Raw genomic sequence first — 23,789 nt, 5'->3', positions numbered from 1 at the left:
TTCTTTTTCATTGTCCTACTTCATGCATTACAATGCAGACTCTTTTTTAACTTCATAGTTTTAATAGCTGATGTTATTGGCACAAATAAACCTAGCTGACTCTTAGTAAGCACAGAGTTTTACATATCAGTCATTACACTTTTTTTTATTTTTATTTTCTTAAAGACTTTATTTTTCCATACACCCCCCACACATGCCATGGTCTCCCCATCATCAACATTACTTGATACATTTGTTACCAAGAATGAACCAACATTGGTCCATCATAGTCATCCAGGGTGCATAGTGTTGTATATTAAATGTGTTTGAACAAATGTGTGATGGCATACATCCAACGCTGAAATGTCACACAGAGTGTTTTCACTGCCCTGAAAATCCTGTTCCAAGCCAATTTGGCTCTTCTCTCCTCCGTGGAAACCACTGATCTTTTTACTGTCTCTGTAGCTTCACCTTTTCCAGGATGGAAATCTTACAGCACATAGCCTTTTCAGATTCGTTTCTTCCACTTCGTAATAGGCTTGTAAGTTTCTTCCATGTCTTTTCATAGCTTGATAGCTCATTTCTTTTCATTACTGAATAATATTCCATATTCCATTGTCTGGGTGAATCAGTTTATCCATTCACTTACTGAAGGGCATCTTGGTGGCTTCTGAGTTTTGGCAATTGTGTATAAAGTTGCTATAAACATTCTTGGGCAAGTTTTTATGTAGATTTTCGTTTTCACCTCCTTTGGGTTAATATCAAAGAGTATATATATATTTATTACTTGTTTGTGGATCATATTTATTATGTTTTAAAGAATGAATCAGAGTGTTTATTAGTCTGGAGATCTAGTTAAGTGACAGGCCAAGAGAATTTCAACTGTGTTGACTGTATGTGTGAAAACTGGCTTTATTAGGTCTTGAGAGATCAGATGATCACTTCATGGTTTTAGCCAGGTGAGATTTAAGGTAATCCTTTGCTCCTTACCTAAGTAAGGAGTAAACTAACCAAAAGTTACAGAATAAACGTGTGTACTTTGATGGTCACCCTATAAAAGAGTTTAGGAATGAAAGAATTAGAGTTCTTTAAGATCATTAATTGGTTATGTCTTTTTTTTTTTAAAGATTTTATTTATTTATTTGACAGAGAGAGATCACAAGTAGACGGAGAGGAAGGCAGAGAGAGAGAGAGAGGGAAGCAGGCTTCCCGCCGAGCAGAGAGCCCGATGTGGGACTCGATCCCAGGACCCTGAGATCATGACCCGAGCCGAAGGCAGCGGCTTAACCCACTGAGCCACCCAGGCGCCCCAATTGGTTATGTCTTTGAGGAACATTAACCATGTCTTTAGGAAGCTATGAAGTTCTCTCAGCAACAAAAATAAGTTTTAACTTTTTTTTTTTTTTTAAGATTTTTCTTTGAGAGAGAAACTGTGTGAACTAAGTGGGGAAGGGGCAGAGGAAGATAATCTCAAGCAGTCTCCCCTCTGAGCACAGTCCCCACCTTGGGGCTTGATCTCATGACTCTAAGATCATGACCCAAGCTGAAACCAAGAGTCAGATGTTTAACCAACAGAGCCACCCGGACATCCTAAGTGTAACATTTTAAAGGGCAAAATTTAGTTTAAACCCATAATTAAAATTTAAATGTAAACCTATATACCCCATAATTGAAATTTAGAAAAAACACTACCAGACAATGGTGAATGCATATTTATTCTATCTGAGGTGTCATCTTAAAATCTGAAGTCCTATTTAAGCATTATAATTTTGCACAAATATATGTATATACATGCCCTCCTACAGAGAATCCCACGCCAAAGGTATTGAGATAAACATGCCAGTACTCTGGCAACTTTTTGAAGTTTTAAATACAATTGAATCTTCCTTTCAATTCCAAATGTAACAGGAAGACAAATGGAATGCACACACTTCAGAATCAAGATGGATGCGTATGGAGATTCAGTGAGAGGGCCCATTGGGAAGACCTGGGTAGTTTTTATTAGTATTTTTAAAGAGGTCTCTCATTCTACTGGCACGCAGCTTGGAGGTTCATACCTGCAGGCTGCATTACTGAAAGGTGAAGGAGTCATTTTTCGAGGGAGGACACTCTACCCCTGCTGTGTCTGCTGCTGCCATGGGCAGAATGCTCTGGTGATAATGGGAATCTCATCACCACTTGCGAGTGTGTATTATATGAGTGATATAGCCAGAGATGTAGCCATCAGCTCAAGAATTTGTCCTCATAAAAATTGATTGAGAGTCCGGTTTGGTCAGCTGCAAAGTCATTGTTCAAAGTGAACACTCGAAGAGCTGCTGAGGTGAAAGGACTTTCATATAAACATTTAAAGCACAGTTCAAAATAGGACAATAAATTATTTATTAACGTGGGGTGCTTATTGAGCTTCCAAGTAAGATTGTAAATAAGATTAGGTTTGGTCCCCATTTAGATTCTGAAGTGAGTATAGTTACAGTATTGAATAGATTTCCATGTGTTTTTAAGAGGCTGGGTTTTTTTGTTTGTTTGTTTGTTTGTTTTTTTAATGAAGGTGGTAAATGTGGGTCCAAGCCAAATGGAAAGAGCAATTGATTTTGAAGAATATGTTTGAAATCTTACCAAAGTTAAACTTAAGTGTTTCTTATTCATTTTTCTTATGCTTATTCAGTGTTCTAGTATTAGATTTGGAGGATATCATTGTTGTAAAGTACTTAGGACAATAATACATTTTTGTTCACTATAGTACAAGCATTTAATAGCTTTAACATTCTCTGATTTAATCAAACTGAATTATTTCCTAAATCTATCATCTGCTAATGCCTATTCGAATAACCGTATGTCTCCACATACTGCATATTCTATGATAAATCCAGTATGTTTGAAGCACTCACCTACTACAGTTACTGCTATCTTATATTTATTAAGCAGTGGTAGCAGGCATTTATGTGAAGCACTTTTTTTTAAGATTTTATTTATTTATTTGACAGAGATCACAAGTAGACAGAGAGGCAGGCAGGAGGAGGGAGGAAGCAGGCTCCCTGCTGAGCATAGATTCCCCCGATGCAGGGCTCTATCCCAGGACCCTGAGATCATGACCTGAGCCAAAGGCAGAGGTTAAACCCACAGAGCCACCCAGGTGCCCCTATGTGAAGCACATTTAACACATCATCTTGTTTAATCCTCAGAATAAGGTATATTTGAGGGATAGGTAATAAATAGGATCCCTGTTGTACGAAGGAGTTATATCATTTACCTGGAATTTTAAAGTTAGTATGTGGTAGAGTCAAGCATTCAAATCCAAATTCAGTCTACAGAGTAAACTTTCGTGTTCCCTGTCCTAAGGGTACGATTCAGTTGATGCGCTCAAATAGTGTTGGTCTGAAGACAGATAGCTATAGGAATAGTCACTGCGGATCACTAATTTCATGAGGTACAAGACCGTCTGACTAGACCTAGCCAGTAAGTGAAAGACGGAGAGTCTCATGCTGGTGAAGGCTACTTACTGTGTGACATCACTGGAAACTGAAGTAGACATCAGTGTTGTTTTGGCCCTGTCTCAAAGTGTTCACTGCTTGTTGTCGATGTGTCAGAATCATGACTTGAAGTTGCTGCAAACAACAGCAGGCCATCAAGACATAATGTTAATTACACATCAGCTGAGTTGGCACAGTATGTAAACAGTGAGCCGTGTCACTGAGGGATCCGTACGTGCTGCACACATAGGAGAAGCACTCCGTTAGTGAGACGCCATCAGAAATATGCTTGAGACTTAAAAGAAGTGGCTGCTCCAGCCTGTTGCTCTCTGAACTCATCGGTACACAGGGAGACCCACTGTGGCACGCTGCTCTTCATGTGTTTGAGAATACCACTACTACATAAAATTATATGATCTAGATCCAGTCTTCGGACATCAGCTGTTGGCTGAGAGCAATGGGAAGTGAGAAAGTATATTGTTTGTCAGATCAAGAAAATCATGGGATAGTGGCTGTCTTTGATTTGAAATTTGCAAACCGAGGGCATGTTCAATGTAGGAAGAAATCAAATCATACAGAATTATTTATGGAGAAAATGAAAGGCCCTCATCAACAACACCCCTGCCAGCATTGCCACCTTACTCCATTCTTGTTTTCAGAGGACCATTGCCATGTAACCATTGCCACTAGAATGGCTTTCTGAAATTCTGTGTGTGTGTGTGTGTGTGTGTGTGTGTGTGCGCGCGCGCGCGTGCACACACACACGCGCACGCGTACATTTTTCCTTATTGGTGTTTGCTTATTTTCTAAATGGAATCATTCCATATATATATTCTGTATATCGTTTTGATCCCCCTTAAAAATATTATAGATGAGGTGCCATGTCAGTATATAAAAATCCACTATATTCTTTTGACTGATGATTGGATCCCATAGTATGGGTTAACATAATTTATGTAACAGTTCCCCTTTTTTGGACATTTAAGTTTTTCCTTTTTTTTTAAATAAGCAATGGTGGGACACCTGGGTGGCTCAGTCCCTTAAGCATCTGACTCTTGATTTCAGCTCAGGTCATGATCTCAGGGTCATGAGATCAGCCTTTAGGTGGGCTCTGCAGTGAGTGTAGAGCCTGCATAAGATTCTCTCTTTCTCTTTCCATCTCCCCCTTCTTCTGTGTTCCCTCCCTCTCCCTCTTTCCCTAAAAAAATAAGCATTGGTACAATCTGTGTGTGTGTGTGTGTGTGTGTGTGTGTACATGTAAACATATGTATGTACTTTGTGTGTGTGTGTGTGTGTGTGTGTGTATCCCCTATATGTTAAGCTTTGTGTGGATGTGGGAATATTCTTATAGAAATGGAGTAACTGGGCCAAAGGGCATGGATACCTATGATATGTAAGATTATAAAGCGTTAGATGTCTCAGGAATACTCAAATAGTCACCAGAACTTTGGCTTGTTTTTTCATTTGTCATTTTTTATAATTAATAGTCATTATGTGTCAGCAAAATTATTTTATCTTTCAAGATGCACACCTGCAATATGAAAGAAAATTGAAAGTTCTCTGGGTTGTGGGGCTTATTTGGAACAAAATGTTAGCGGACAAGAATTTTTTCTTTAGAATGTTTTAAGATTTTATTTATTTATTTGACAGAGATCACAAGTAGGCAGAGAAGCTGGCATAGAGAGAGGAGGAAGCAGGCTCCCCGCCCAGCAGAGAGCCCGATGTGGGGCTCGATCCCAGGACCCTGGGATCATGACCTGAACTGAGGGCAGAGGCTTTAACCCACTGAGCCACCCAGACGCCCCTAGAATGTATTTTTTAAGATAACTCTTGCTTTGTGACCAATGAATTTTCCACAGTAAAGAAAACAACGGTCATATTAATTTATACAGTTTACCCCGGACATCAACAATACATTTACTTTTCATAATAGTTATAAAAGATGAGCTATTACATGATCCCTTACCTGTATCTCCGGAGCTAAAATTATAAAAGGTGAAGTAAACGGGGCTGGATTTCGTAAGGAGAATCTGGTACGGACCCAGTGGCGATCCCAATGCAAAATGCCTCTTTCATTCATTGCATTCGGGAATGCCCGGTAGTCCCTGAAAACTTGCTGTTATCTTCATGTTTTGACTCCAGGGAAATGTCTGATTCCTCTTATTGTAGAGCTTGTACCTACAAAAAAAAAGCGCAAAGGGCCTATGAAAGAGAATTGTGCAATATTGTGAAGTCAGAATGAGACATTGGTGGGCTTAGGGGTTTTTTGTGTGTGTGGTTTTTTTTTTTTTTTTTGAAAATTGCTTTACAAGTCTCAATTTCTAAATTTGTGTGTGTATAGCCTATGTGTATGTATGTATTTATAGTCAACGTAGATCTTTCTACGTACCTACATGTATGCCTGCCACATAGTACAGACTCATAAATATTTAAGGAAGTCCTATCTGTCCCTTAATTTGGATTCCTTTTCACACCTCTATATGGAACATAAAACAGACTTCTGTTTGGGCATACATGACCAAGCCTCAGCGTCCTGTTGGAACTACAGCCAGAACAGTGTCCCACTTAGATGCACCTTCTCCAGTTTCTCTGCCTCTGCGCTAGCCAAAACTACTCTTATCATCACACGGCTCTCATATACAGCGTCATCCTAGCAACTTCTGCTTCCTACCATTCTCTTTATAAATTCTTGTTTGCATGGCCAAAATAGTCTATTTGAGGTGGACCTCCGATTTTGCCACTTGCTATTTAAATGGTTCTATGACTTCCCATTATGCGTAGAATTACCCCGACCACGACCTGGAGAAGATCTTACATGTTCTGGCCCCTGGCTTCCTCTTTGGCAAGTCCTCTGTCCCACTGAGCAGCACTTGAACTTGCATGTTCTGCCCCAGATTAGTTACAGGGCCAATAACTGGAGTTCAGTACCTCAGCGTCACGAGCCTCCCTCTCCAAATGTACCTCAAATAAATACTTAATATGGGCTTATTTTTTAGTGGGTGATTTCTATGTGAATATCCCTTTGAATTAAGTCCCCTGCCTTTCCTTCATCTAGTGCTTGTTCAGCTACTCTTAAATGCATGTATAAGAATTCTGAAGATTCTTTTGCTTCCATTTCCCCACAGCTGGCTCATTCTACTGACCCATTGGAGTATCAGGTCAAATATCACCTTAAATGGGCCTTGTCTGCCTACCCAATCCAAAGTATCCCTCAACTCACTCTCTGTCCCAGTTTTATATTTTTCAGGGCATGTATTTCTAATCAAAATGATCTTTTTTTTATTTATACATTTTCCTATTATTTCTTTACCCCTTCTAGAATTTATGTTCCATGAAAACAAGGACCTAGTCTTTCTTATAATCTACTGTGAGTAGAAACTATTTGTTAAATAATTTAATATATGTGCATCACTCTGACCATTGTTTTTAAAAGACTGCCTTTCCCCTCTTTAATTTATACACCAATTGCTAAATCTTTTTTATGCCATTTGGTCAAGACAATATATATTCCCCTCAAATCCATCATGATCTTGAAGATATATTCCTTTTCCTTGATTAAATTAAGCTGTGGGGATTTTTTTTTTTTTTTTTTTTTTTTTTTTTTTAATAATTCTAGCAGCACCTTTGGCCTCTCCTAAGAGCGTTTCCAGCTAAGGATTTTTTAAGCCTTAATCTTTACTGAAATTAGATGGTGGCAGTTGCTAAGCTGCCAGCTGTTAACGTGATCTCTGCAGTAGGAATACAACATGAAACGTGGATGCTGTGGTCTCCAAAAACTCGTAGTTAGCGCTCATATACGTGGACACAGACAGGTGTTGAACAGGCTGGCAATTGAAAACGACATGGGCGGATTCCCAGACCAGATGCAGAGACCTCGTGGGACCTGAGCAACTAAAGTGAAGGTGCCCTGTCAAAGGTAGTGATGCCAAAACCTGGTTTAATGCTGTCATCAGATTAAAGTCTGTTTCTATCCCCCAGTTCTCAATAAATCCATTCTTTATGGAGTTAAGAGTGGATTGCGTTAAGTATACTGAATGTTTATTATTGCTATATCTTTCCACGGGAAGGATTTTCAGTTGCAATACAGTACATTATATAAGCTTTATTCGGCAATATACAAGGAGGCTTATAAGTGAAAACAAATATTAGGTCAGACCACCTGTTTCTGTGTAATTCCCTGTCATGTGGTGATGAAGCAGAGTAGAGGCCGCAGAATACCTCCCTTGGGAGCCCAGGGAGCAGGGTAACCGCACCCCCCCCCCCACCCCCGGATCCCATAGCTTCTCTTTCAGTGACGTATTTTAACTTAGTGCCAACTGATGGTGACACTTTTTTCAGACTCCAGCTTCTCCCGATTACCCTCAGTTTGGATATTGGCTAGAGAACCAGTAGGTATAAGGTGTTAACGCATTCACTAGAACATATTCTGCAGGTTCATTGTAGACTTTGCCTCAGGAATGTGCTTTAATATGACCTTGCAAAAGAGATGGGGAATGTGAAAGCTCTTGGGGATACTAAAGAACTCCAGTGAAGTGTAAAATGCAGCATCGTTTTATGGAACTAGAACCAGGAGGCAGGGAGTTAAAAGGATGGTATTCGTAGTCCGTTGTTTCTGGAACCAGTGTATTCAGAAGCCAATCTGTACTTTTTTTCAGTTGTCTCCTGGGTTGGGTTTCCTAATTCTTAGTGATAGCTTTGTTAGTCGTTGGTGTTTTGTTACTCTTCCATCTGTACTCTTTGTTAAAACCCACTGCCTGGTAATCCATGACAGATTCTGAGTCTGGTGAGTGACTTTTGAGATAGTGAAGCATTAAGTAAAATATTAAAAGACGTACAAAATAAAACACATGTTTAATACTTTATCATTTAAATCACCATGGCTTTAGAAAGTAGGTGATTCCTTTGAGGGTGAAGGGTTTTTTGTTTGTTGCTTGTTTGTGTTGTGCTTCTTTATTATTTCTAAAGATCTTGAATTTGGTACTTAAAATTTTATGTATCCATCATGTTAAATAATAATTTAAAGTGAGCTAGAAATATAAGTGCTTAAAGCATAAAATAGCAACTGGACCTGTATCAAGTTATATTAAAGAAAGAAACAACACTGATGTTAGGCATTTTACATTGCGTGTGAAAAAACAAGCCTTTTGATGGGTAATTTTGAAAAACTAGATCTTAAATGGCAAACAAATTTTTAGCATTTTAGGTGGGTTACACATATCATATCTGGGTTCTGTAGCACACGACCACATGAACGTAATTAATACAGAGATCTTTAGAGATGAATGCTTTTAAAAAGAGTAACCATTTCAAAAACCTACATTGAAATGTATAATCAAGATCACATCCATTAGAAATAAAGGGGATCATATCTAAAACTACATTCAGAGGCATCTCCACGTTCTCTTTCTCAGGTTCTTGTTCATTTACGTATTCATTCGACAAGTCTGTGATCTTGATGGGAAAGAAACAACCCAGGGAAGGGGTGGGGTGCAGGGAGAACCAGGGGAGTTTGGGACCTGGAAGCCAAGAGAGGAAAGCCAAAGCCCTCAAGTCCTTCACAGCAGAGAAGCATATGGTCCCCAAAATCAAAATCGGCCAGGCACCTTCACTCTGTTACAGCAATAAGGCCCATCTCCAACCCCAATGCAATGATTCTTGGAAATCGCAAAGGAGGAGAGAGAGGAAGGTGGTCTCCTGACGGTGGGGTGTGGTTTGTTGGGGACTCCTGCGCCACAGGCCAGCAGGGGCCAGGAGCCCTACATCCGTTGTCTCTGATTCTCTCAGAGCTCCAGAGGGCCATCGTCCTTGTCTCCTTTGACAGGATATCCACTGAGGTATGTTAAGAGTTAAGGTGACTTCCCCAAGGTCATATCCGAGATGAGTGGGAAAGAGTAAGTGAGGGCAAATGAGAGTGGGACTTCTGTTTTTTCTCAATGGCAGACTCCTATTAAACCTGGCTTTATCCCCCTTTCCTGCTCTTTGAAATACCTTGATATGATTATCTTCAGAGAGCCCTTTTCTGGCCCGATTGTCAAAAATACACCCCCTTTAATATCATTCTCTTTACGGTTTTATTTTTCTTCAAAAATGATTCACACTCAAAGTCGTCGACGATACTTCTTTATTTGTGGAGTCTTCTCCATTCTCTTTGAGACTGATTTTATTTTCCAGTTATTTTTTTCTGATTCTGATGCTGAAGACATTGTTATAATGCTCCCGACCTAGAAATACTCATTGTAGATATTTGTCGAGTGAATGAATGGAGGGGGAAATACCACAAGAACAGGAAAATATATCAAAATTATAAATGCATGTGGAACTAAAGGCAGTTATTTCCTGTTCTGACTAGTAAGCCAAGAGAGACTAATTCCCAGATCTGTGCAAGGTATCACAGAATGACCAAATATATCTTTCTAAAAGACCAGATTACGGGGCACCTGGGTGGCTCAGTGGGTTAAAGCCTCTGCCCAGGGTCCTGGGATCGAGCCCCATATCGGGCTCTCTGTTCGGCAGGGAGCCTGCTTCCCCCTCTTTCTCTGCCTGCCTCTCTGCCTGCTTGTGATCTCTGTCTGTCAAATAAATAAATTAAAAAAAAAAAAGACCAGATTACTTTCATGCTACTCTTCAAACTCTTTTGCCAGTAAATAATTTTGTACAACTTATAGGTCATTGTAAACCTTTTTTTTTTTTTTTTTTTTTAAGAGAGAGCAGGGGGCAGGGCAGGGGAATAGGGAAGATGGAGGGAGAGGGAGGAGAGATTTTTTTTTTTTTTTTAAGATTTTATTTATTTATTTGACTGAGACAGCACACAAGCAGGGGGAGCAGCAGGCAGAGGGAGAAGCAGACTGCCCACTGAGCAGGGAGCCCGATGTGGAGCTCAGTCCCAGGAGCCTGGGACCATGACCTGAGCCGAAGGCAGACACTTAAGCAACTGAGCCACCCAGACACCCTGGGAGGAGAGCTTCTTTTTTTTTTTTTTCTTTCTAAAGATTTTATTTATTTATTTGACAGAGAGAGATCACAAGTAGACGGAGAGGCAGGCAGAGAGAGAGAGAGAGGGAAGCAGGTTTCCCGCTGAGCAGAGAGCCCGATGTGGGACTCGATCCCAGGACCCTGAGATCATGACCTGAGCCGAAGGCAGCGGCTCAACCCACTGAGCCACCCAGGCGCCCCCGGGAGGAGAGCTTCTTAAGCAGGGTCCATGCCCAACGCAAAGCCCTATGTAGCGCTTGATCTCACAACCCTGAGATCATGACCTGAGCTGAAATCAAGAGCCAGTTGCTTTAACTGAGCCAACCAGGTGCCCCAGGTCACTGTAAACTTTTCATCATAAATTTAAATAGTTACACTGGATGCAGTTTTTAAAATAAAACCATTAATCAATTGTAAGCACACCAAAGAGGATCTAAGTGCTGCTGTGATTCTATGGCTACCTGTAACCATTGAAAATTGTGTTTTATTAGCTTTTTCTCCTTGAATTCTTATTTCCCTGGGTCTTCCCCAACAGAATTTTACTCTTAGGAAGTAAGTATTGTGTGTCAGAATCCTCCTTCACCACCCTATCACGCTTCTCAGAAAGTAAAAAGAAGTGTACAAAGTTGGAACTTAAAAAAAAAAACTCCCATGAAGTCCTAACCTTCCTTAGAATGTGACCTTAGTTGGAAAAAGTGTCCTAATTAGGATGTGGTCTTACTGGAAAAGGGTGAGTCTCTAATTCAGCATGACTGCTGTCCTTCTAAAGAAGAAGATATTGGGAGTAGTCAGGCACCCAGGGAGAATGCCATGGGAGGATGAAGGCAGAAACCGAGATGATCCTTCTACAAGCCACGACATGCCAAACATTGACAGACGTGATGGGAGAGACCAGGCATAGAGTCCCCGTCACAGCCCTCAGAAGGAACCAACCTCGATTTTAAAATTCAAGCCTCCAAAACAGGGAGACAATAAACTTCTGTTTTTGCCACTAAATAAGCAAACTTCAGCAGAGAACAAACCTATCTACCAGACAAAAAATAACATAGGAAAGACAGAAAACCCCTTTCCCTAAAAACAGCTGCTTCTTTACTTCTTCTTTTGCTGAACACCCAGACTTATTTCCCCTTCTCCCTCTGTTTGAAGAAACCAAGTTAGTTAAACTACCTCACTTGAATAAAAATAAGACCGAAGGAAAAGGAGAAAACAAACTCTTATAAACAAAGGCTTTAGGTATTAAAAATTATTTTATATTGATGTACGTTTGCAATCATAACTAGCAGACAACTAATAGTAGATGCGTGACAAAACTTGAAGAACAATTATTAAACATAAAAAAGTGAAATTTTATTGGAAATGCCCATCTTCATGGACTGGTGGCTTCCCTGCCCAATCTTCCTGTACATGAGCAATTTTTCTAAAATGAGAAAGAGTTTCAGATTGATTCCTTGTGTACAGCATTATTTAGAGATGTAAGCATGGAGAACCCTGGCCCACCTAAGTACATCGGTGGGAACAGTTTTGTCACAGAAGCACTCATTTTCTCAACTGGGTTTTCGGTTGTATGTTTAAGTTCCTGAGTTAGATGCCCCAAACACATAGCATTGGAGCATTTAAAATATTTTTACTATTCTATCATCTTATAACTAAATTAGTTCCTTCTGTAATTTTGCCAAAAGCAAATAAAATGTAAAAACCATCTAATATTCAAATACTTTGTTTTGCCTCTGAATGTAGAGAACCATATCGTTGCCACTGGAAGAATTCCTACCCAAACCTCACTACATAAATGCCTGCTAGAAAATCGAAGCTGGGTTAGAGAGAGCTGTTCATTTCGACTTTCTCTCCAGCTTGAGACTGAGGGGGTAAATCCTGTCAAGTTCTCTAGTGGGAGACGAAGGGGAAGCAATGAGAATTTCCTGTCATTCAGCAAAATCAGACCTGGAAAGATCCCTGTTATTTAAGGATAGAGGAGAGGTGAGGTGGTATGGGGAGGGAGGGCAATAATGGAGACCTGTGAAGGGATTCTGTAATATTAATACTGATTTTGCTTAATGTGTAAGAAACATGGACTCCATTGAAAAGTATATGGAAATGAGAGCTGCCTGAAATTAATAGAAGAGAGCTGACAGAAATAAGGAAGTAAAAAAAAAAATTGATGTCCACATTTTAGGCAATTTACAGAATGAACACTATACAGAATAAACTAAATAACATAGAAGACTTCGAGAAGCTCTAAGTCTAAAAACTCTACCCACAGTGGCAAATATTAAAGAAAATACCCAATATGATAAAAAAAAAAAATCTGCTTATTGAAGTGGGAAGAGAATACAGATAAAACAGAGTAGTAATAAAAGCAACAGTGAAAGTAAACAAAAACATTGTCTGGTATTTAGAAGAGTCTGCAGATAAACCACATTTCAGGAAATTTAGTGAGAAGATACCTTCAAACATTTCTTGTAAAATATTTTTTTCAATAAAAAATATGTGCGTTGGGGTGCATGGATAGCTTAGTGCGTTAGGGGTCTGCCTTTGGCTCAGGTCCTGATCCCAGGGTCTTGGGATGGAGCCCTACATAGAGCTCCCTGCTCAGCTGGGAGTCTGCTTCTCCCTCTCCCTCACCCCCCGCCCTGTGCTCTCTCTCTCCAATAAAATCTTTTTTTAAAAATGTGTTGCTTCCTACATCTTAACACTCAACTACAGAAGTCAGTAGAGTTACATCTATAGAGAATTGATGGGAAATTGTGTGGGACTTGAGAATTGAGTAACATCTGTGTTCCGTAAGTCACCTTCCTGAAAATATTTAAAGCAAAACTCCTGGTATTTGAGGTGAATGAGTATGGTTTCTCAGAAATATGAAAACTAAAATATAAAAGAATTAAAGAGTAATGATAATAGAGCTAAATCTCTATTAACAGTTATAAAATATCTTGAGTCAAACATAAACATGAAAAATCATTCCTGAACAAGTTATGGACATGTGAAGTCATTTTTTTAAAATTTTATTTAATTTAGAGAGTGTTGGGGGTTGGACTGGGCAGGTGTCAGAGGGAGAGGGGGAGAGAGAAAATCCCAAACAGAGTCCCTGCTGAGCACAAAGTCCAATGCAGGGCTCAATCTTAGGACCCTCAGATCATGACCTGAGCTGAAATCGAGTCAGATGCTCAACTGACTGTGCCACCCAGGCACCCGATGAAGAATTATAACAAAATGTGAAACTAAATTCCAGGTTTTTGTCAAAGTTAATGAATGGAGTGATTAAAAACGGGCTGTACTCCTCAGGGTATATAAGAAACAGTCAAAAATGATTTTTGAAAATAGAAATAATAGGAGGTTAGCTCTGTCCTTGAAAAGTTTTAAAGTAACTGGCAGAGAATAAAAATGGGATGTTGAGGAAACTTTAGTAAACCTAAAACATTTTTGAACACTGCATTGAGAACTAATGATGTACTCTATGGTGGCTAACTGAACATAATAAAAATTTTTTTAAAAACCTAAAGCAGAAGACACCTATTCTTATTATACATGTATTAAATGTACACATTAAGAGTCCAATTCTCAGAATGGGATTAAACAACAAAATCCATTTGTTTGGTGATCTTAAGAGCTACACCACAAATGGCAAGAATACGGAGAGAAAGTAACATGACAGTACTCAGACCAAGGAAAGTTTAAGAGCAGTATTAAACACATCAAAGGATGATAATTTTACATTCATTGAAAATGTAATCAATAATTATGATAAAACAAATGATGGTGATTTATTGACTATGTATCTGAGAGAAGAAAATAAAGGGATAATGCCTCAAATTACTTGCTGTTCAATTCACTTTCCTTTCTCTCCCATACCCATAGTAGTCTTAATAGTCTTTGATTATAATTTCTTACATATAACTATATATCTTACAGCTATCTTAAATAATAACTTTGCCAGAAAATAAGAGGTAATTGGCTTATTTGGAAAAGCAATATAAGTTTCAGAATGTGAATTATAAAATAATATGGTATATTAGAAGGAATATATCTAACTAGATTTGTGGACACTTGTGTTTCTAGCCTTAAGATAATGATTTCCTCCTAGGTGACTTTGGGAAAGTCAGTTTCCTCATGTGTGAACTCTGGAGTTGAGATCATGATCTCAAGGGCCCAGCACCCTGATCCCTTAATAGCACTGTGTTCTAGAGAATAATCTCTTCTTTTCATTGAAACTTAACTGTGGGTTTAACTATTTGTGATTTAGTGAGACTTGAGTCCCCTAGATATCGTAGTCTCCAGTTTCCAAATGTGTTTTCTTAGGATCCTTACCACACAAAATCTATAATTCTATCAAACATAACAATATTTCATTTGTTAATTTTTACTGATTAAATAAATACCTTATAGAGTGTTAAGATAGTACTATCAGAAAGTAAACCCATACTGTTATGGAATCCAGTCCTATCTCTACAATTACATAATATGTATCTGTGTGTGTGTGTGTGTGTGTGTACACACACACACACACACATATATATATATATATTTATATATATATACACATACAAGTATATATATCCTATATATCATATAATTTCATTCATGTACATGAATGAAATTATTACGTTCCATTACAATTCCAAAGTTGCTTATTATTTTTCCTGTTCAGTTTTCAATTTGCAATTCTTTCTAATATTTTGGCTTTACCTTTCTCTCAAAATAAAAACATATAAAATACAGCAAGAGCTCACTTAAATGAATCAGGTGTTTTTGAGAAAGTAGGACTTTCTTTTTAATATAATCACTCTATAATCACTTTTTTGATTTGTTATTTTTTATCTTTATTTTTTTATTTCATTTTTTTTAAAATATCTTAGCATTTTAATGGGTTTCTTATGACTGTGATCGCATCACAACTACCAGTATTCCTGAAAGAATAAGACTTGGTTCCTCCACGGCTCTTAAATCTGGGTCCATCACACGAAGGATGCTTAAGACAACCTAGTTAGAAAGAGGAATGAATTTAGCCTCATGCTTATCATTTCTTGAACATTTTAATTGATGTGTTTGACATTTTTTTTTAAAATCAAATATTATTTGTAAGTGGAGGAAGTTTCATTAAAGAATACAAGTTGGGTAATTTGGACTGCTGGACTCTTAGTATATTTTTTAAACAAGGTGAGTATGTGATCTGTACTGTCAAATAGATTTTTTAATGTGGCTGAGTATTTTATTGAATTGAAATAAGTTTAATTTCATGGAGGAATTAAAAGGCAGGGGCTATATGCCAGACAACGTGGGAGCCGGTGAGTCAAAAACAAAGAACACATACTGGTAAATGCACTTAAAAATGATGTAAAGGGGACATGTCTGTAAGGGTCCTGGAAGGAGGAGTAGGGCTTACTAGATTAAGAAATATGAATCATGCCATTTTAAAGGTGAAGGTGATATATTCCTGCTTGGGAGTTCAGGTGGAAAAATGAATAAAAATGGGCAAGTCTTGTTGGAGAACCTGTCTGGAGTACCAAACACAGATGTAGCTATAAATTCCAACTACTGTGTGCGGGAGATTTTTGTAAGCCATGCAGGCAAGGCAGACCTTTCTGTGTTAGTCATCTCTCTCCCAGCAGATTCCAGATTGTTCGTGTGGTGACGTGTCAAGAGACTTTCTTTCAGCCAGGGTTTTAAGATTCTTCCAAAAGAAAGAACAGAACAGGAAACTTATGGATTACTGGCTCAGTATATTTTTCTCTTAATAATTGGTCACAAAAGTATTACTTGGTAATTTCCTGGAGTCTACTAATTATATTTTAACTACTAATGGAGTCTACTAATTATATTTTAATAAGACAAATCTGAACATATTTTGGTTTCATATACTCAGCCCATCATAAACTTTTTTTCCTGGGATGTAGTGAAATGTGGTGAAAATGTGTAGTTTTTCTCATACATATGACAGACCTGTTACTAAGAATCTCCATAAAAAAGGAAAAAGGAAATGGAAAGATTAGCCAAAGGATTTGAATTGGTGATCTTGGCTAGTCCTAAAGTAATGCTAAGAATTCGCTTGTGGAAAACACCTAGAAATGCTGGGTATGGTACGATACACATCTTTTTATTTTTGTTAAAGATTTTATCCATTTATTTGACAGAGATCACAAGTAGGCAGAGAGGCAGGCGGGGGGGGGGGGCGGCAGGCATGGGGCGGGGGGGGGGGGGGGGTTGGGAGGGGGAGGCAGGCTCCCTGCTGAGCGGAGAGCCCCATGCGGGGCTGGAGATCACAACCAGAGCCAAAGGCAGAGGCTGACCCCCCCCCAGGCGCCCTGATACACATCTTTTTAAATGCATAGCTGTACTTGCAAGGAGTAAAACCTTAGGGACCAAATAGTGAAGCTTGTGCATTGAGACTGTAGCTGTATTCTGGCTGAAGTATGGGGACAAGGTGTTGATGTTGCTGTGTAGGGATTTTATTGTTTACTCAGAGAAGGAAAACATACCCAGAGGCATTGTCAAAGTGGGGATTTGGATAAGAGATCTTCTCATAAAGGACTTAGAAGAGCTAGATCTCCATGAAATGTGGACTAGAAGAAAACCTGCCTCCAGGCTTGTAAATCTATATTCGGCCTTAGGCTCTGAATATGGAATAAAAATGACTCCTGAGAGTTTGTAACTATTAACCTATACTCAGAGAATGTTGAAGTTCTAATTTATATTAATATAAGGGGAACACCCAAGTTAAGAAATTAACATAAAAAGTACTTCTGAATTGATGATGTGTCTGAGGCATCTGGCATTTATAAAAAAAATTGTTTTTGGAGATATGAACCTTGAACATGGGTTTTGTAAAATATCCACAGATGTACCAGTGCCGGATACGAGCTCATATTAAAAATTACAAAACAAAGAATTATTTGCACACCCAAGAATTTCAGTAATAATTGTCATATATATAAACTATTAAATAATTTTATTTACAGTGATGAAATTTATAAATTGATTCAAAAGTACAAGAAAAGAACAAAACAACATAACACTATGAAAAATGAACAAGCCGATTTGGAATGGCGCTATGTAGAGCTACTAGTAAAGATTTAAAACAGTCATTGAAGTTACACCCTTATTGGACAGGTTAGATAATAGGTTAGACACATTTAAAGAGAAAATTAGTGATGTAATTAATGATGAAATATTATAATTTTAAGAAATTATTCCGTAATCTGCACAGAGAAATAAAGAAGCATAAAATATGCAGAGAGCTTAAAAGATAGGGAGGAATGGATCAGAAGTTTCAAGATACTTCTGATAGAATTTGAAGAAAGGATAAAGGGATAGAAGGTAGAGTCAACATTGGGAAAGATAATGAACAAGATTATTAAAATGATAAAAGTCATGAATTCTCAGATACAAGAAATACTACAACTATCAATCAGGATAAACATTAAAACTCCCCCAAACGTCACAGTAAAGCTACAGGATAACAGAGGTGCCTGATTGCCTTAGTGATTCTTGATCTTAGAGTTGAAAGTTCGAGCCCCAATTAAGTAGAGTTTACTTAATTTTTTTAAATTAAAAATTAAAACACAGGATAGCAAAGATAAAGAGAACACTTAAGAGAAACCAGAGAGAGAAGGCAAATTAACCACAAGGGGACCACAGTTGGACTTATATCAAAATTTTCAATATGGATATATAAGCTCTCTGAAAATAGAATGATATCTTCAAAGTGCTGAAGGATTACCAGCCTAGAATACTATATAACCAACCAGTCATTCATAAGGGAGAATTAGACTTACTTTAAAATAAACACTGACTCAAAAAGGTTTTACTAAAGAAGGAAATTGAACTCAGTGATGGAGTGTGAATCAATAGACAGTAGTGGCCAAAAAATGGGTAAAGACAAGGGCCACTATAAAAATTAACTGTATCAGATAACATATTTTAATGTTTCCTCTTACTAAATGTTAACACACTAAATATTACTAAAACAAGGTAAAACTAACACAATGAGCCCTGATTTTATTATAGGAGGGGAGGTAATGATAATAGAGCACTCAAAGTTCTCTGTATTCAGGAGGGATGAGTTAAAAAACAATAGGATTTGAGAGAACAATCACCAAAAAAAATAAAGACAGAATGTGTAGTTTCCTCACTATCAGAGGAAAGGGATTTTGCTAATGTTTAATAGAGACAGGGAATAAGAGAAAAGTAAACATGTTAATGAGCACAGTTAGGTAACAGAAATAATTCCAGATATATTACAGAATATAAAAATATAAATGATCTTGACTTGCCTATTAAATGATTAGATTGTTGGAGATTTAAAAAATCCGACTGTATATTGTTAATAGAAGTTTAAAATAGAACACAGTGTAAATGAGAATAAAAAGATGAAAACATTTTCAGGCACATACTAACCAAAAGAAATGTTGTATAGCTTGGTGAATATCCAACAAATAAACTTCAAGGCAAAAAAAAACCTTTCAGAGATTAAAAAAAAAAAAAAAAAACCTACATAAGTATAAATGAAGCTGTTTACCAGCAACAGGGAACAGACATAGAAGGTATAACAAAGGCATATATGTGTAAGATTGTGTCTTCGAAAGATATAAAGCAACTTTCAAGGGAATCATATGAAGAATTCACAGACAGCACTGATAGGAAATTTTAACATACCTCTCAATAATTGACACATTGGAAGAAATATTGGAAAACTGTAGAATATTTTTCTACACAATTAGTAAATTTGATGTAATGGACATAATCGCTGAAAAATAATTGTAAAAATGCATTCTTTTTAAGCATTCTTTTAACAACTGGCCATGCCCGAGGCAACAGAAGAAGTCTCAAAAAAGACCAAAATTCTGAATCATTCTGGTCACAGTCAAATTATTTAAAACTCATTAAGAGAGGGGGCGCCTGGGTGGCTCAGTGGGTTAAGCCGCTGCCTTCGGCTCAGGTCATGATCTCAGGGTCCTGGGATCGAGCCCCGCATCGGGCTCTCTGCTCAGCAGGGAGCCTGCTTCCTCCTCTCTGCCTGCCTCTCTGCCTGCTTGTGATCTCTCTCTGTCAAATAAATAAAATCTTAAAAAAAAAAAAAAACTCATTAAGAGGGATGCCTGGGTGGCTCAGTTGGTTAAGCAGCTGCCTTCGGCTCAGATCATGATCCCAGCGTCCTGGGATCGAGTCCCACATCGGGCTCCTTGCTCGGCGGGGAGCCTGCTTCTCCCTCTGGCTCTGCCTGCCATTCTGTCTACCTGTGCTCACTCTCTCTCCCTCTCTCTCTGACAAATAAATAAAATCCTTAAAAAAAAACTCATTAAGAAAAATGTAACTGTAGATCCAAATTTAAAAGCGCACTTATGTGCTCATGTGTAGAAAAGAACTAATGAACATGAGAAATATTTAGAACCGAATTAATGAAAATGCTATATATAACTTGTGAGATGAAATGAGGGTAAATTTAGAATAAACCTAAATATACAGGCATTTAGGTTTATTGAACCTATATAATGAATAACAACTGAAAATGAATAAGTAGATGAATTTAAATATTCATGAAAGAATAAAGTTAACCACCCCCCAAAAAGAAGAGAGAAAAAAAGATTGCAGAAAATAAGAAATAGAAAGCAGAATAAAAAATGCAAAGATACTCTTTGCAAGTGCTCAAACAAAGAAATCCTTAGTGAAACTGATTGTGGAAAAAGGATTTGAATGACTGATACATTAGAAAAGGAGCAAACTTGTCTAATAAACCCACAGGAAAAGAAATCCCAAGGGGCTAATAAAACTATGAGGAAATGCTCAGCTCTATTAGTAATGACAATTGTAAATTCAGGTGATAGATATCCCTAGTGAGATACCACTTCCCATTCGTCTAAATTGGTAAAATATAAAAAGACGCAAAATACCGAGTTGGGCAAAGATGTGTCAGATGCTCTCACGTAGCACTGGTGCATGTATGAATTAGAAGTTAGTTTTGCAATACCTGGTGAGAATGAAGGTACACAGGCTCTAGGACCTAGCAATTCCACTCCTTGGTGTAGCCCTTCATATAGTTCAATAGTTCTCACATGTGTCCAAGAATGACCATTGGACATTATTCTTAATGGCAACAAGTGTAAGAAGCTGAAGTCCATCACTAGAACATTGGGTAAACTGTAGCAATTTACTTCACAGCGTTATGTATCAAAATGGTTAAGGGGCACCTGGGTGGCTCAGTCTGTTAAATGTCTGCCTTTGGCTCAGGTCATGATCCCAGAGTCCTGGGACTGAGTTCCCCATCGGCTCCCTACTCAGCGGGGAGCCTGCTTCTTCTGCCTGCTGCTCCCCCTGCCTGTGCTCACTCACTCCCTCACTCACTATCGCTCTCTCTGACAAATAAATAAAATTTTAAAACAACAATAAAAATCGATGGTTAAATACATTGAACTTTGGAGGGGAAAAAGTTGCCAAAGAATTATGTTTGATTCATTCATACAAAGTTCTCAAATGTGTGAAGAAACCCTTTATCAATTTACTTACATGGTAATTGTGATTTATAATGCATATATATATATATATTTGGTCTTTATCCCCTTCTAACACAGAACCCTGTACTTTCCCAGGGAGTGAAGAAGGTGTCTTTTGTTACATTAATGGTTATTTGTAGAACCCACCCAAGGATGGGCAGGGCTTGCCTATAGGACCCTATGACTAGAGAGTTGGAACTTTCACTCCCACATACCCCACACCCTCCCAGACCTGGGGGAGGGAAGAGGGGCAGGACATTGAATAAATCTCTAAGGGCCAGTGATTTAATCAGTCATGCCACTATAATGAAGCTGGTATAAAAACCCAAAAGAAGGGGATTGGGAGAGTTTCCAGGTTGGTGAACAGATGATTTAGGGAGGAGGTTGTGGGAACTCATCTTCTGTAGCCCGTCAGAAATACAGGTAATAATTTGGACTAGCATCTGAAGTACAAGGAAAGGGTGGAGAGGAACCTCCGATCTATAGATTAGAGTCTGGGGTTATGACTGGCATCTGAAGGGAGGTTGGGAGGGGCAATCTTGTAGGACTGAACCCTTAACCTATGGAATTCTATTCTGTATGCTCTCTTGGTATAGAGTTAGAACTGAGTGTATTGTGGGACACGCTGCAGGTGTCCAGAGCATTGTTTGTTACTAGTGTGGAAACCACCCTGCCTACATACCCATGTATGTACTATACTAACATAGACATGTTAGTATATCATTGCACTTTGGTTCATGCTTGAAATATCTTACATTTTTAGGATAGCACTACATTAAATCACTTTATGGAAGAATAGTGGAACTTAGGACTAAGTTACAGCCCTTAAGTAAGAGAACGAGCTTCTTTTTAGAACGAATAAGGGAAGTATGTCATTGTTTACCATCCACCGCTCCCAATCTCCCCAGATCCCCCACAATCATACTTTCTTGCACAACGAAACTCAGCCACCTTTAGTAACAGACCCTTATAGGAGCCACCACCAGGTTTCATCAGTAAGCCTTGGGCATAGGCAGGTGAAAAAGTAAATTCATCAACAGTCTATAAGGGGAAGGAAAGGAGAACTCCAGAGTACAAGAACCACAGGTGTTTTGGGGTTTTTGCCTCACTATTCCCAAACAAGTTTTTATGTTTTGTTTTGTTTTTTTTCAAAATGGAAATAGCTGTACTCCTTTTTCCTCATTAAGATATAACTCAGGGGCACCTGGCTGGCTCAGTCAGTTGAGCATGCGACTCTTAATGTTGGAGTTGTGAGCTTGAGCCCCATATTCAATGTAGAGATTAATCTTCTCTGTAGAGAAACTCAAACACTAAAATAAAATTAAATCACCCACAATGGCACCTTCTCACAATTACTACAGATATTTTCGTCTGTATCCTATTCATATGTATAGTATTTACCCAAAAGAGCACACGCTACATTTTTGTTTTTCACCTACTTTTTATGTTGTGATGTAATCTTAGAAATAGTTCCATGTCTTGGGGGAAAAAAAAATAATCTGTCATACGTGTTTTGATGGCTGAATAGCATTCGACTGTGTGGTCAAGCCACAGTGTCTTTAACCAAGCCACTATTGATTTTTCCAGTTTTTGCTTATATTCAATACTGCAGTGAACACACTGCACATGCGTCTTTGAATCCTTGTCCACTTGTTTATTTGGAATAAGTTCTTAAAAGGACCTGTGCTGGATCAGGGGGATTGCGTAATACATGGTGAGGCTTACCGATTGTTAAGTTTCCAGCAGTCTGGAGACTCAGGCAGGAGCTGGTGGTGGAGTCCGAAAGCAGAATCGCCCCTCTCTAGGTAACCTCATTTGCTGCTCTTACCTGTCCCCTCCATACCGATAGATACTCATTCTGTGTTGAATAGATATTTTGCCTATATCTTCTCTTAGTTTCTGGCTTTGTCTTTTTACTTCATGGTATCTTTTAATGAGAATTTAATTTTACCGTAGTCCATGTAATTTCTTTCTTTCATAATTAGCTCCCTTTTGAGTCCTTTTTAATCTTTGTCTCTTAAAAGCTATTTTTTTAAAGATTTCTTATTTATTTGACAGACAGAGATCACAAGGAGGCAGAGAGGCAGGCAGAGAGAGAGAGGAGAAAGCAGGCTCCCCGCAGAGCAGAGAGCCCAATGTGGGGCTCGATCCCAGGATCGTGAGATCATGACCTGAGCCAAAGGCAGAGGCTTTAACCCACTGAGCCACCCAGGCACCCCTTAAAAGCTATTTTTTATGTTTCCTTAGTTTCATCTGTACTTAAAAGTGGAAAGGGAGCATAATTCACATTACCTGGAACTATTTTCCGTGGATCCTACGTTGTAAGATATTTTGCAGTTTCAGTATTAACGCACCAAACATTCTTATCTCCTGCTGGGAAAAGCAGCTCCTCTCTCTATTTTGGGGGAACTTCTCAGAGCCCATCTGTTGTAGCATGTCATATTCTTGGCCTCAGATGTAAGCTCTTGACCCAAACTGGGCTAATGTTACTTTTACCCCTTCGCCACAGTGACTGGTGCAAATACGGCCTTAGGACTCGGGGTGGGACAGTCAGGGAGGTGACCAATAGCTGTTTGCAGCTGTGGTTCTAGGTCAGTCAGACTGCAGCTCGTGAAAATGAAGCCAGTTCCAAAAGAGAAATAGAATGGAGAGGCAGCAGATCTTGGCAGTGTTATGTCACAGGCTGCCTAAAACTCGTTCCACCTTGGACTTTGCTGGGGCTGTGGTGACGTAGGCCAGGAAATTCTCAACTTTTATTAAAATCTGGTTTGTTTCGGTTTTTGTTTTTTGCTTTAGTTAAAGGCTTAAAATAAGCCTGCTTTAAAATATAGTCCCCTGGGGCACCTGGGTGGCTCAGTTGGTTAGAGGCTGGACTGTTGATTTC

General features: G+C 38.6%; 1 protein-coding gene across 19 annotated transcripts in view; it reads left to right on the top strand.

Moving 5' to 3' along the window:
* The window catches only part of CADPS2 (calcium dependent secretion activator 2), a 536,067-nt gene that overhangs the window by 353,452 nt on the left and 158,826 nt on the right, over positions 1 to 23,789 (top strand). The window lies entirely within an intron of this gene.

Source organism: Lutra lutra, chromosome 11 (assembly GCF_902655055.1).
Source record: "Lutra lutra chromosome 11, mLutLut1.2, whole genome shotgun sequence".
In the NCBI taxonomy this organism is placed as follows: Eukaryota; Metazoa; Chordata; class Mammalia; order Carnivora; family Mustelidae; genus Lutra; species Lutra lutra.
The sequence above is the reverse complement of the archived record's forward strand: the minus strand, read 5'-3'. Positions and strand labels throughout refer to the sequence as shown.